Source organism: Canis lupus, chromosome 7 (assembly GCF_048164855.1).
Source record: "Canis lupus baileyi chromosome 7, mCanLup2.hap1, whole genome shotgun sequence".
Classification (NCBI taxonomy): Eukaryota; Metazoa; Chordata; class Mammalia; order Carnivora; family Canidae; genus Canis; species Canis lupus.
The window spans coordinates 61,882,172-61,896,742 of NC_132844.1; the positions used below are offsets into that span (position 1 = coordinate 61,882,172).

Sequence of the window (14,571 nt, forward strand, 5' to 3'; positions counted from 1 at the left end):
ATTAGTCAGGGCCGATCTTCCTTGAATGCTTACTGTAAAACAAGTGTTATCTTTTCTGTCCTCACAGCATTCTCGCAAGGGAGGCACTGTTGTTATGTCTTCACAGACAAGGACACCAAGGCACAATGTGGTTACACAGAGGAAGGGGCTGAGGCTTCAGAGTCCACCCTCTGTACGAGGTGCATGAGATTCATGCACACAAAGCCCTGCCAAGTGCCAAACGGGTCATGAGTCCTTAGAAGCAATGCCTCCACTGTCCTGTCATGGTCCTAACCGTCTTCCAGCCAGAGCTGCTTGGAGTGGGCACGGGGGCCTTCCCCGAACCAAGAGGCAACCCTGGTTTCTTTCCTTACCATCCTACCTATGACTCCGTTTCGTCCTTTTGTCTAAAATAAATACCAGCCCATGAGTTCTGGCCTGTGGTCAGACAGTTGGACAAAATACTTGAAATTGGGACTGTCCCAGAAACTCCCAGTTCGGGCCCCAGCTTCGAGTGCTCCAACTCGCCCTCCCTCCTGTCCTCTGTTCTCTTCCCTCCAGGCTGCTCCTCCTGCCCTTCCCCTGGGGGCCCTGAGTTCTGGGAAAGGAAGCAGGAGCAGGGCCTCACATGCAGACCTCGGCCTCCAGCTTAGGCTCCAGCTGGAAGTGTTGGAGGCTCTGGAAGGGGGGGCCGGTCGGGGCGGGGAGGATGGGGGCACAGAGGGCCCTGGGCTGCCTGTCCCCAGGAAGGCATCTATCCTTCCAACACTCTTTCCTAAGCTTACTCCTGGGGGCTGAGGAATCCAGTCTGGATAAGACCCAGGGGAGAGTTTATTCCTCTCTAGCAAGTGGCTGTCGCAGGCTGATTTGGGATTATGAAGGGGAGGGAGGCTTGCTTCCTCCCAACACCAGGCCCCCGAGAGTCAAGTCTGTGTTTCCCCTTCCTTCCAGCTCCATTCCCTTTTCTTTAAACAGTATCTATTGCAGAACCACAGACTTGGAGGCTGTTCACATGTGCAATCTATTTTCATCACAGTGAGAGAGGATCTTGGGGTTATAGACTCTCAGATGGACTGGGGAGCTGAGCATAGGCCAGGGTGTGGAACATTCTAGTTTTTCCCAAGCCCTCTCCCTTTTTCCCTCCAGTCATCTGGTACCTGCTGGTTCTGGAGGCAGCCTCTGTCTTCTCTTGGAATTTACTTGAATCCACCTCTAGGACCAGGCTGAATTTTTCTCTCGGATCTCTGTGTCTCCAAAGAAATAGTCTTTTTTGGCTTAGGACCAGCCTCTTGGGTTCTAACTCAAAAAACCCCTCTCTTTACTACCCCTGGATGTGAGCTTAAGGCCTCCTGGGTCATCCTCAGAAAGTCCTGCTTCTTCCCTGCCTTTCCTCTGACACAGCTTCTGGGAGTCATTTTTGGCATTCCTTTTGGGAATCTTGTGTGGATTTCTCTGAACCCTCATTTCTTCCCAGGCACATGGCAGTAAACATGTTGGAGATTGTGATAGCATATCTTTTGCACAATAGTTCCATAGCCAGGCCCTGTTGTGAGCGCCTCCGTACAGTATGCACCATTTGCAGATAAGTTTATAATAAATATACATGTTTTTAACTCATTTCTCCTCTGTTCTTCCCAAGAATCCTGCAAGGTTCCTTTATTTTACTGGTGAAGAAACTGAGGCACAGAGATTAAGTAACTTGCCCAAGGTCATATTGCTAGTCAGTCCTGAGAGCCTGGGGGCTGAAAGAGCTCTGACCTGAGTCAGACTTTTCCTGCACGTTGCGTATGCTTGTGCGTGTGTGTGCCCACCCACCAGGGGGAGTGTGAGATGCCCCCAGGTTCTGTTGATGCACTGTCCTAAATACAGCATTGAGACACATAGAGCAGGCTGGTAGATCCCCAAACTGCCTCTGTGTGTGATGGTGAATCTGTGTGTGTGCACGTCTGTGAGGAGTGATGATGGTGTGGGTACAACTGCCCCAGGAAAGCCCAGAGCCGCCTCCATCCTCCTAGTGGGAGCTTCAGGGTTGTCTCCTATGCCAAGCAAGGAAGGGAGGGAGCCAGGATGGCCCAGCCCTGCCCCAGCAGGCAGGTCAGGTGTCATGCAAGACCCAGGAAGCAGGAGTGGGAGGTGGTGATATGAGCTCTGCTAGGTGGGGCTGGGGCCCTGACCTATCTCGGGAGCCCTGGATGAATCAGCCAGACCACAGCCGCCCCATTTGCGGTGATGGTGCACACAAGTTTTTCCTCCAGCCCTTCAAGTCCTTTTCTTTTCCTTTCTCTCCCCCAGACTCAGGCTTTAGTAGGGTTGCAGTGGCTGAGGGTACATCTCTGGAGTTGGCAGTTAAGCAGAGTCCTAACACTGGACCTGCACACTTCACCCAAGATACCCTACCCAGAAAGAAGGAGCAGCCCTGGCCCAGGAAGCATGCCACATACCTTGTCCAGAGGACAGGGCTGCATAGGTCTGGATCCTGGGCTCACTCACCTGGTGTATTCCTCCAACAACATCTGTAAGGCACAGAGGTCTTGTCCATTGCTCATTTACAGCAGAGTCACATTTTCTGCGGTGCTGGGTTCAAGATCAGTGGAGAAACAAAATCCGTCTCAGAATCACTCTAAGTTTACTTATTAAATTGCTCATAGAACATAAGATGCATAGTTTGAGCTTTCTCCCCCATTTCAGAGAATCTCCAAGATGGCCCGTTGTCATCGGAACAGATGGCCAAGTCCTTGGTTAAACATGATGTTTGTGCTAGAGTTATACCACACTGTATAAATAATATCTAAGTTTCTGTGGTTGATTAGTGTCTCCTCCAGTGAACATAATTGAGTTTGTGATAGTTAAATGGGCACATTTAGGAATTCAATATGCATTCTCTCATGGGCTCTCGTGGGCTCCCTGGGCCAGAGGAAGGGTTTAAGTGGTAGAGCTGGGGGAATCTGGGGGAAGGTGCACTTGCTTTTGGATGGATTAACCAGGAATTTCTTATCAAAGATGCCATTTGAGAAAAGAGAAGTGGACTTAAGGAGAAATTATTTAGGAGCAATTTTATTTTATTTTCAAGAATTTTTTAGTAATATCTACACCTAACATTGGACTTGAACCCATGACCCCAAGTTTAAGAGTTGCTGAGCCAGCCAGGCGCCCCAGGAGCAATTTTATTTTATTATTTTTTAACATCTTTTTTTTAATTTTTTTTTTTTAATTTTTATTTATTTGTGATAGTCACAGAGAGAGAGAGAGAATGAGGCAGAGACACAGGCAGAGGGAGAAGCAGGCTCCATGCACCGGGAGCCCGACGTGGGTTTCGATCCCGGGTCTCCAGGATCGCGCCCTGGGCCAAAGGCAGGCGCCGGACCGCTGCGCCACCCAGGGATCCCTATTTTTTAACATCTTTTTAAAAATTTTAATTTATTTATTCATGGGGCGGGGGGTGGGGGGCAGAGGGAGAAGCAGGCTCCATGCAGGAAGCCTGATGTGGGAGTCGATCCTGGGACTCCAGGATCACGCCCTGGGCTGAAGGCAGGCACTAAACCACTGAGCCACTCAGGGATCCCCTGAGCAAATTTTTTTTTCCTGAGCAATTTTAAATGGTGATAGCTTTTATATATATTTTTTTACTTTTCTAAACACCTGAATTTTCATTTTTTGTTTTTACTGAAAACTGCACTGTAGAAATCGGTTTTCGATTCCTATTTCTATGACATTAGGCTTACTCTTTATATCATTATTGCTTCTTTCTAAAATAATTAATGACTATTTCTATAATTATTTTTATAACAATAATTATTTTTAATATACCACTTCATGTTTTTTTAATGGCTTAAAAACTCCAAGGGTGCCTGGGTGGCTCAGTCAGCTGAGTATCTGACCCTTAGTTTCAGCTCAGGTCATGATCTCAGGGTTATGGGATCAAGCCCTGAATCCAGCTCTGTGCTCAACGGGGAGTCTGCTTGGGATTTTCTATCTCCTTCTGCCTCTTCCACCGCTGCCCCACCTTCTCTTTCTCTCTAAATAAATAAATAAAATCTTAAAACACACACACACACAAAAGCATACACAGACACACCTCTAGCAGAGAGGTTAAGACATGAGTGAAGGAAAAGGGCTAGGGTATTCCACCCTTAAAAAATAACTGTGGATCGGGGATCCCTGGGTAGCTCAGCGGTTTAGCGCGCCTGCCTTTGGCCCAGGGCGCGATCCTGAAGGCCCGGGATTGAGTCCCATGTCAGGCTCCCTGCATGGAACCTGCTTCTCCCTCTGCCTGTGTCTCTGCCTCTCTATGTCTATCGTGAATAAATAAATAAAATCTTTAAAAAAAATTATTGTGGATCCCAACGAGTTTTTGTCTTTGAAGGTTGTGACTATTGACATTTAACTTTTAATTTATTTTATTCTCATTTTTTTAGAGATTTATTTATTCATGAGAGACATGAATTCATGTCTTTATTTATTCATGAGAGACACAGAGAGAGGGGCAGAGACGCAGGCAGAGGGAGAAGCAGGCTCCTTTCGGGGAGCCAAAGGCAGATGCTCAACCACTGAGACACCTAGGCGCCCCATCTAACTTTAATTTTTTTTAAAGATTTTTGATTTATTTGTTCACGAGATACATGCAGAGAGAGAGGCAGAGACACAGGCGGAGGGAGAAGCAGGCTCCCTGCAGGGAGCCTGACGCAGGACTCGATCCCAGGTCTCCAGGACCACACCCTGGGCTGAAGGTGGCACTAAACCACTGAGCCACCTGGGCTTCCCTAACTTCTAATTTTTTTTTAAATTTTTATTTATGATAGTCACAGAGAGAGAGAGGCAGAGACACAGGCAGAGGGAGAAGCAGGCTCCACGCACCGGGAGCCTGACGTGGGATTCGATCCCGGGTCTCCAGGATCATGCCCTGGGCCAAAGGCAGGCGCCAAACCGCTGCGCCACCCAGGGATCCCCTAACTTCTAATTTTAAATGCAAAATTTAAAGAATATGAATCTCTTTAGAGGAACTGTAAAAAAGTATTGTGTGTTAACATAGCATCGTATTTTTAATAAAATAATAACTATTATTAAATGATTAAAAAAATGATCAAAAAGTAGTGAGCACTGTGGCTTTGTTTTACCTTTTTTACAAATCTCTTTAATGCCTGGCTTAGTAGAAGACAGCCAGATTATCATGTCTGTTTCTGCTTTAATCTATTGCAGGGTGTTGTTTGGGTTGATGTACATGAAGAAAATCTGGCCTCAGACAGATACGTAGTTGGAAAGGAAGAACTTGTGGACTGGTTTAAAACCTGCGGCCTTGGGACACCTAGGTGGCTCAGTGATTGCCTTTGGCTCAGGCCATGATCCCGATGTCCTGGGATTGAGTCCCGTGTCTGGCTCCTGCAGGGAGCCTGCTTCTCCCTCTGCCTGTGTCTCTGCCTCTCTCTCTGTGTCTCTCATGAAAAAATAAATAAAGTCTTTAAAACAAAACAAAACCTGTGGCCCTAGTAGAACATAGAGCAATAGTGAAGAAGCCAAATCAACAGCGTTGGGTTGGGGAATTTGGACTTTTTTGGTAGGTAATAGGGGGCCACTGAAAGCTTTTGAGCATGGAAGTGCCATGATCAGATTGTTTCAAGATAACTTCTAGGGCAGCAGTAGAACAGAGCTGGCAAGAGAAAGTCTACACAAAATCTAACAAGGATTGAAACTAGGGTGAGGCCAATGGAAATGGAAACAAGGGGGGTGATTTGGCAAAATATTTTGAAGGTAAAAGCAGCAGAACTTAGTAATTATTTGGTAGGAAGGTATGAATAATCATCTGCCCTGTGAAATTGCTCTGCCCTTCCCCCGCCAGGCACCTGGCATACTTCTAAGATGAGGTATGTTATAGTTTGCTGCTTACGTGCCTCCTTCTCTCCGACTAGGCTACAGTGGGTGCCCACAGTAAGTGAGTGTATGAGAGTAGTCGGGGCCACCCCAGAATGTTTCAGCCTGTGTGGCTAGTAGCATAGTGGTGCCCTTAAAGAGAAATTTAAAGACCAAGAGGGAAAGACATCCATTACTGTTAAGCATCACTAAGTAAAGGGTAAGAGGAGACACCAAGCTATGAAGAGAGAGAAAATAGTGGGTGGACCCTTGAAATATACCACGCTGTTGGCAAGGGAGTATGCTTTCCTGAGTTCTAAAGATGTGGGGAGAAATATAAAAACATCTAGGAGAGATTGCTCCATTCTTTGTTCTCAAGTAACCCAAGTTCAATAAGGGCAATGTTTTTCAAACCTAGAAATGTTTTCATTTTAACCCATTTTATATCCACACATACAAGCACACATGGATATGTATATAAAACAAGTTCCATTAAGCAGTACTTACCCTACTCCAGATATGTACTTTCAAGATTTTATTCTGTTGTTTAATTTTTTTTTTTTTTTAAATGCTGGTCGTGATTAGCTTCAAGACTTCATGATCCAGTAAAGCGTCCTGACTTGCAATTGGAAAAACATGAAGTGGGCGAGGTATCCCTTAGTATTCTCACAGTTCTGTAAGCAACAGAAATAGATTGTCCAGTATGAGGCAAAAGGAATTTATTAGAAGAAGGCTGGGAACTCAGACTTGCCAAACAAGCTGGAAGACTAGGTTTGGGAATGGACAGAAACTGATAAAGTGCCTGAGGGCTGGGCAGAGGGCCCTGCAGGAAGATGCCAGCAACTGAGCGGTCACCAATGCCTGGCCAGGCAGGGTGGGAATGGATGGGCCAGCCCCTCTGGTGTCTGGTGCAGGTAGGCAGGCTGGCTCCTGGATTTGTACTAGGGAAGAGGAAATGCCCCCGAAAGGAAGCGGTAGTGCTGTAGGAAAGAAGACTGGATACTTGACAGCCACAGGAGTCTACAAAAGGTGTCATGGCTTGTTCACAAAAAAGATGTCTGTGGGGCACCTACGTGGCTCAGTCCGTTAAGGGTGTGCCTTTGGCTCAGGTCATGATTCCCGAGTCCTGGGATCAAGTCCTGCATCAGGCCCCTTGCTCAGCTGGGAGTCTCCTTCTCCTTCTCCCTCTGCTCTTCCCTGCCACTCATGTGCGTGTGCTCTCTCTCTCTCGCTCTCTCAAATAAATAAAATCTTAAAAAAAAAATGTCTAACAGTGAGTATGTCCTTGCACAATAGTGGACCTAAATGGGCATCTTCTTACCCTGCTGGTGGCCTTGTCACATGGTAAACTCTCCCTTCAGAAAGCAGTTTGCCTCACAATGGAGCATGATTAAGCAAAGTCTGGTGTATCTATTAAAGAGAATATTAGATAGCCATTAAAAATAGCGTGCACACTCAATCACAAGGGTGCCTGGGTAGCTCAGTCAATTAAGCACCTGATTCTTGATTTTTGCTCAGGTCATGATTTCAGGGTTGTGAGATCCAGCCCCATGTTGTGCTCTGTGCTCAGCATGGAATCTGCTTAAGTTTTTCTCTCATTCTCCCTCTGCTTCTCTCCATGTGTGCACGCACATACTCTCTCTCTCTAAAATAAATAAATCTTTTTTAAAAAAAGTCAATTGCAAAAATATGTAATACCACGAAAACTTATACAGTAATGTGGAGGATAACAGGATGTAAAATTCTACATATGATATATCGCAACTATATATTTTACACACACACACAGAAGAGACTGGAAGAAAATATACTAAAGTGTTAGCACTGGTAGTTTTTAGGGGCAGTAGAACTGTGTGTGTTTTTTTTCCCCCTACTTTCCCCCTTTTTTCCAAATGTTCTGGTTCTGTAATAACATGAACAATGTTATGGTCATGAGTCGTATTTCCATAAGTATATAGAAAATCAGTCTTATTGGGCTCTTGGGTGGCTCAGTTGGTTAAGCGTCTGCCTTTGGCTCAGGTCATGACCCCTGGGGCCTGGGATCAAGCCCCGAATCAGGCTCTGTGAAGAGCCTGTTTCTCCCTCTTCCCCCTGCTTCTGCACGTTCTCTCTCTCTCTCTCTCTCTCAAATTAATAAATAAAATCTCTTTTAAAAAATCAGTCTTATTCTTGTAGTATCTCCTTGGAGCCAGTAGATGCCAAGTATAGAGTTGGCATGAGGAATATGGTGTGACAACCCAGGGGAGATCCTGGTGAGGCCTGGGGAATGACCGCTGCCTCATGTTCTGACTAAAGCAGCCTTATCTGCTGACCCTTTGAGTCCTGTGGCACCAGTAATACTGAAATACCGAGGCAACTCTGGGGTGGCTAACTCAAGTCGTCATGGCAGTTGTGGGAGGATCTTAACGTTAGATGACACATTTTCAAGCTCCAGTTACCCGTGGATGGGCACAGAGTGAAGTGTGGGGCTGGCATTTCCTTGGGGGGGCCTGATTTTTCCTTGTCCATCTGAGCAGCTTGGAGCAGTGGGAACCTAAGGTAGTGAGCACAGGGAGCAGGACTGTATCCCACAAGATCTGCCTTCCCCAGCTCAGCAACAGCGAAGGAGGTGGAGTCTGGATTGAGCCCTAAGATAAGGAATATGCAACAGCTGTGCCCCCAGGAGAATGAACTCCACATTCCATTCTCTGATCCCACCCCCAATTCCCACTTCTCCCAAGTGCCTTCCCCCACCCCACCCCCATGAGTGCACACTCAGCATCCCCATCAGCTAGAAGGGCCTCCCCTCAGCCTTGGCTTAGCTCCCTTAGAACCTTCCCACACCCGCACCCCCCTACCAGAAGCTGTTCTCCAGCTGTCTGGAAGGGAGTGAGTATTCAGGACAGGTGGCCGGAGGCGGATGCAGAGGGGCCTCATCCAGGGCCCAGCCCCACCTGCCAGACTCGGCCACCCTCAGACTCACACGTGGACCCAGGAACAGAAGAGAGCTGGGCTGTGGTGGTGAGCCTGGGGAAGCTGAGGCAGGATCTGGGGCCATGTGGGGTGGATGGGGAGGAGGGTGTGCAGTGGTCCTAATGGCCAGGTCTGCAAACATCTGGTCAGCCCTCACTGTGCTGGGTCCCGCCCTCTGGGGTCTCAGATCCAGAAGGGGAGATGGTCAGCAGGTATAAGATGTGCCTCCCTTACGTGGGTTATGGCAGCTCCAGGAGGTCATTTCTTAGCATCATGTTAGGGGAGCCCCCAGCTCTCAGGAGCCCCCATGTCTCTTGAGAGTTGCAAGTCCCTGCCTCAGACACCCCAGACTACTTTCCAAACATGCCAGCCTGGGATTTTAAATCAAGAAGATAGAAGGAGCAGATATTTTCTATTTCCTGGGGCTGGGCCACCTAGAGTAGTAATTAACACATTCCTTTATGTCACTCCCGTACCAGTCCCTGCCTGAACAGCAGGACTCAGCCGGACCCAGACACTGAGGGGCTTCAGGGCAGCACTGGTTCCCATCACATAGGACTTTTACAGCCCACACATGTAGAGATTCTGGACATAACTCCCGTGCTCCTGAGTTTGATCATGACCTGGGCATATAGCGTATCAAAGCCAGGGACATGGGCGGGTGTTGGCACTGAGGTATGTTGGGCATCTTCACCCTTGGTGGGGGGATGGTGGCAAGAGGAAGGTAATGGTGGGCTCCAGAGGCCGCCTGTTGGCCTGGCTGTCTGAGGAGAGGGCACTCTCATCTGCCCCAGCACCCAGCGAGAGTGTACGGGAGCCTCACTACCCCTCACACTAACTGCTGGCGACCTGGCAGGGTTGTTCATCACTGTGCTTCAATGTCTCTCCTGGGTCCCCAGGGCCCTCCAGTGCCCCCACATCTCCTGCAGACTGCTGAGCCCCTCCCTGCTTTCACAGCCAGCAGACTCTAAGTACATGCTGTAATAGCCAGAACTGACTACATAATTAGCAGAGCCCCTTGTTCAAAAATTCTTAAGAGTTTTGGAGCGACTGACTGGCTCAGTTGGTAGAGCATGCGACTTGATCTTGGGGCCGTGAGTTTGAGCCCCACATAGAGCATAGAGCTTACTTTAAAAAAAGTATTTAGGGGCACCTGGGTGACTCAGCAGTTGAGCATCTGCCTTCAGCTCAGAGCTCAATCCCAGGGTACTGGGATCGAGTCCTGCATTGGGCTCCCTGCGTGGAGCCTGCTTCTCCCTCTACCTGTGTCTCTGCCTCTGTGTGTGTGTGTGTGTCTCTCATGAATAAATAAATAAAATCTTTAAAAAAAAAAAGTATTTAGACTTTGAGGATGGTGACATAGAGCATTGAACCAAGCGGGGGCCCTTCCGAGCATGGGGCTCCGTGTGACTGCATAGGCCACATGCCCACGAAGCCAGCCCCGATCGGAGCTGACATATCAGCCACTTGCTGCCTGCCAGGCACGTTGCCAAGTGCTCACCATGCGTGGTCTCATGCCTTCCTCTCAGCAGCCGGATTATCCCTATTGTGCAGACAAGGAAATTGAGGGATTAGACAAGCCTCATAACTTGCTGAGGTCACCAGCTCTTAAGGACCAGAGCGGGGGAAGGAACCCAGCCTGTCTGTCAGTAAAGCCTGGGCTCTGAACCACCCGCCGCCGGCCGTCCCAGCCTATAGGGTAGGGAGGTTGCTGGGCAAGGCAGCTGCTTCCCATCCCCTTTTTTGCCCTATCAGGGGCAGGAAGGAAAATGAGGCAAGAAACAGCAGCTGACAGTGTGGGGACAATGGTAGCGGCGGTGAGGGTGGCCAACCCAGGCAGAAGTGTGGGTGGGGACGGGTGAGATGGGCACAGGGATTGTGTAGGCTGGAGGCAGCTGATAGACAGCACAGCTGTGCCCTCCGCTGTCTCCCTGCTCAGCCCTGCTTTCTCCCCCTTCCTTTTCCCTGCCACCCTTCACGGGGGAGGTGGGTCAGGGCTCTCCTCCGCCTCTGTCCTCAATATACCCATGCTCACTTCCATGATAACAGCGACAGCTTAGTGAGCACCTACGATGTGCCAGGTGTGCCACCAGGGACTTGAGAGGTATATGACCTTGAATTCCCTCCACAAACCTGTAAACAGTGATTATTCTCCCACCAAGGCCTAGAGAGGCGGAGAGATTGTCTAGGGTTACAGGGCTGATAAGTGGGAAAGAGGACACTTGGGCTCAGATCCAAAGCCCCAGCAATATCCAGCTCTTCCTCACCATCTTCGTCGTAGGACGGGATTGGTCTGACCAGGTATGGCGGTTCCCTGAGTGTGGAAGAGCCTTTTCTAGCAAAGTCAATAAATAGTTTGAGAAGTGGTCAGTTTGAGGGAAGAAGACATTGTATATTCTGAGGGAGGGAGACATTCACCTGCTGCCTCCATTTTATATTAACTGAGTCAGGGTCTGGGGTGTCTCATCTACCTGGAAGGCCCTCTCTGGCACTTGGGAAAGCAGACCTCATGGAGTTAGGTGATTGGGGCTGAATGCATGAGGAGGAAGGCCCGTCGCACACCTTGTACCCATCTGAATCCTGGCACCGAGGAATGGACTGGGATAGGCATTGGCAGGGAGGTAGGCACTAGAGTGCTGTAACAGATTTCCTCCTCCCTAAAATCGGGAGCTTAAATAAAATGGAAATTTCTCACATGCAAGTCTGGGTGGGTGATCTGAACTCTTGTCAGTGTTGAGGATCCAAGCTCTTTCCATGATGTTGCTTCTCCAGACCCCGGGATGTTGAAGACAGATCACCACCGTATCTCCTGGGGCCAGGATCTAAGACCTTGCTGGTGGGGAGAGAGGGCAAAGGAGAGGTACTGCTGTCCTTTTCAGGACATGACCTAAAACTGACAGGTCACCTATCCTTGTAGCCAAAAGTTGGTCACCCACCACACTGAGCTGCAAGAGAGTTTGGGAATCATATATACCAGGGATTCTAGTGTGAAATGTACAGGATGGGAACTGGATTCTGGGAAGGAGTGTGGCAATTAACAACGTTTGTCAGTAGATTGAGAAGGGCAGGGATCAAGAGAGCTGACGTCACATGGTGAGGATGGCTTTCTGTGGGGAACCTCTAAGAGAAATGTTTGCAGATGGACTTCTTTCTGGGTGAGGCGCAAGGCAGAGGGGCTGGCACCTTCTTGGCTACTGTGCTGTGTCCTGGACCATCTCATCTCTGATCAAAGGTAGAGGATTCGAGTCTCTGTCGACCTGACCAAAAGCCCCTTGGAAGTCATTACGGAGCCCTTGTCCCATTAGCACTGTAGGGTCAGGGTGAAGAGCACCATATTCCTCCCTATGGGGGGCCCTTCTGTTCTCAGAAGGGGTAGAGGAGGGTCATATCCTCATACCTCAGTGAGGTAATAATTATCTCGAGCATCAGGAAGTGGAGACATTGAGAGGGTAAGAGACACACACAGTTCCAGCGCGCTCAGGGCCAGCCTCAGTCTCAGCGACAGATGGAAAGTGAGCAAAGTTGGAACAGGAGGTCAAGCTTTGTCAAAAATCATATGAATCTCCTGGTGGCTTGATGCCAGCAGGCAGTCTCCTGGGTCCGGTACTCGTTCATCCACCCACCCACCCATTCAGTGTCTGTTTATTGAGCACCTACCATGGATGCACCAGGCACTGTACTCAGTGTGGGCAAGAGAGAAAAGAACAAGGCAAACACAGTTCCTTACCTCATGGAGCTTTTAAGCCCTCAATTTTCCCTGGCCCCCACTGAGGACAGACTAGGCTATCACAGCTCTAAGAGAGCCATCTTTGTGGCTCAGAGCTCAGAAGGTCCAATGGGAGCCCATGGAAGCATGGGGCAGGCCTTGGCCTTGGAGCAGATGCCTGCCATCTTGGGGCAGCAGGGCGCGCTGTGGACTGGGGCAGGGGGTGGAGTGCCGGTGGGGAGGGGGTGAGCAGCATTGGAGTTGCGGTTTCACTTCTCTCTCACATACCGGTGTGGAATCTGCGTTTTCTCAGATGGTGAGCTTTGTGACTTCTCATCTGAGCCTCAGGGAGATCTCTTCTCTGGTCCCCTCCTCCAACCTTTTGTTCCCCGAGTCCTGGCCTAGTTCAGGCCCTGCTTGCTCCTGTCTGGAAACTGAGTGGCCTCCCAGGGTCACTGCTTACTCTCTTGCTACTGAACAATGCCAGTGGCATGGCAGAGGAGAGGGACCCATCAGAGTCCCCTTCATCGGGGGAGGGCTGAGATCCTCACAGGACGCAGTCTATCGTCTTGCTTTTCTTGTCACTGGCAGTGGTGTAAACCACTCTGTCTGTACCACCCAGCAACTGTGTAGCCCGGATGAGTTTTTAACTCTCTACTGTGCCTCAGTGTCTCTGTCTGTGAGATGAGGATAACACTAGTACCTTCCTCACAGAGTCCTTAGGAGGCTTGCTGTACACATAGTACTTAGAACAGCGCCTGATGGGGCACCGGCTGTCTCAGTCGGTAGAACAGTGCCCAACACATAGCAAGTGTTCAGCTATTATTATGATCCAGGTGTTTGTCATTATGATGAAAACATTGACAGAAATTTCAGGTTCCAGGTCCCACTGGTATATAAACCCAGGGATCTGCAGGGTGCCTGGGTGGCTTAGTCAGTTAAACATCCAACTCTTGATTTTGGCTCAGGTAATGATCTGAGGGTCGCTGGATCGAGTCCTGCAATGGGCTCCACACCCAACACAGAGTCTACCTAAGATTCTCTCTCTCCCTATCCCTCCGCCCTTCCTCCAACTTGTGTGCATGTGCAAGTGCACTCTCTCTCTCAAATAAATAAATAAAATATTTTTAAAAACAAATAAACCCAGGGACGTAGGCCAATTAAATAAAACCCTCTGAGTCATAGGCCCTTATCTCTGTGGTCACTGAGAGGGCAGTGGCCCTGTCCACATTCCATATTTTTGGCTTTTAGTGTAGGATTTTGTACTTAACAGGTGTTCGTAGATGGTAGGTGGTAGATAGAGAAGATATCAACTGGCACCTACAGGAACCCAAAAATAAGGTTGCCCAATTATTATAGTATTGAAATGTCGATTCTCATTACTCACGGTGATTCTCATTATTCAAGTTCTATAAAGTTGCTGTGAACACTGATTTAGTGAATACTGAGCCATCGCTCCTAGGAGAATACAGGGTTAGGTTCCTTTGAGCCTCTGATCACAATGTTTTCATCAACCGGTTGATATAATACCTTGTTTTATGTGTGTTTCTGTTTAAAGACAACTTACTTAAAATATATTGCTGATTCATTAACATTGAACTCCTGGCCAGTGGTACTATAACGCATGTCTGAACAAAGTTGATCCAACACACGTGTTTTCTGTGACACATCACAGCCTTCTTGTGCTAAGAATCTTTAGATCATACATCAGCTTGAAGCCTGGGGAGCCATTTTCAACAGTAAAACCAACAAGAGGGCAAAAAAATGTAGACAAGGTAGCCTCAATAGACTGTGAAGAATACCTTTTTACAGCATGGGAGCTGAAACAAGAAGGCAGAGGGTGCTTTGTGTGACCTCAGCTAAGAGCATGAGTGTCAGGTGACCCAAATTTTTCATGGCTCTGTGCATATCTGCAAATGGCCGTAAAAGCGACATGAGTATCGATTTGGGAGCTACAAATACATTTTAGTGAGTAGGCAAATACGCGAACGCAAAATTCATGAATAATGAGGATCGACTGTACCTCCACATGAGTGGGTGTGTACCCGCTGCCCAGCAGTCAGCCACTCTCTGCAATGTTCAGCCCCTTG

At 48.5% G+C, this 14,571-nt stretch overlaps 1 protein-coding gene and 1 long non-coding RNA gene across 4 annotated transcripts in view; one reads left to right on the forward strand and one right to left on the reverse strand.

Annotated features, from left to right (window-relative positions):
- CCND3 (cyclin D3) overlaps window positions 1–14,571 on the forward strand; it is a 94,375-nt gene that overhangs the window by 5,574 nt on the left and 74,230 nt on the right. The window lies entirely within an intron of this gene.
- Window positions 901–13,239, reverse strand: LOC140637041 (uncharacterized). Its single transcript, XR_012034287.1, has 8 exons — window positions 12,770–13,239; window positions 11,471–11,608; window positions 10,277–10,318; window positions 7,320–7,468; window positions 7,145–7,233; window positions 6,331–6,497; window positions 2,470–2,553; window positions 901–1,223 (listed from the first exon to the last, which is right to left on the reverse strand). It is a non-coding gene; the product is annotated as an uncharacterized lncRNA (long non-coding RNA).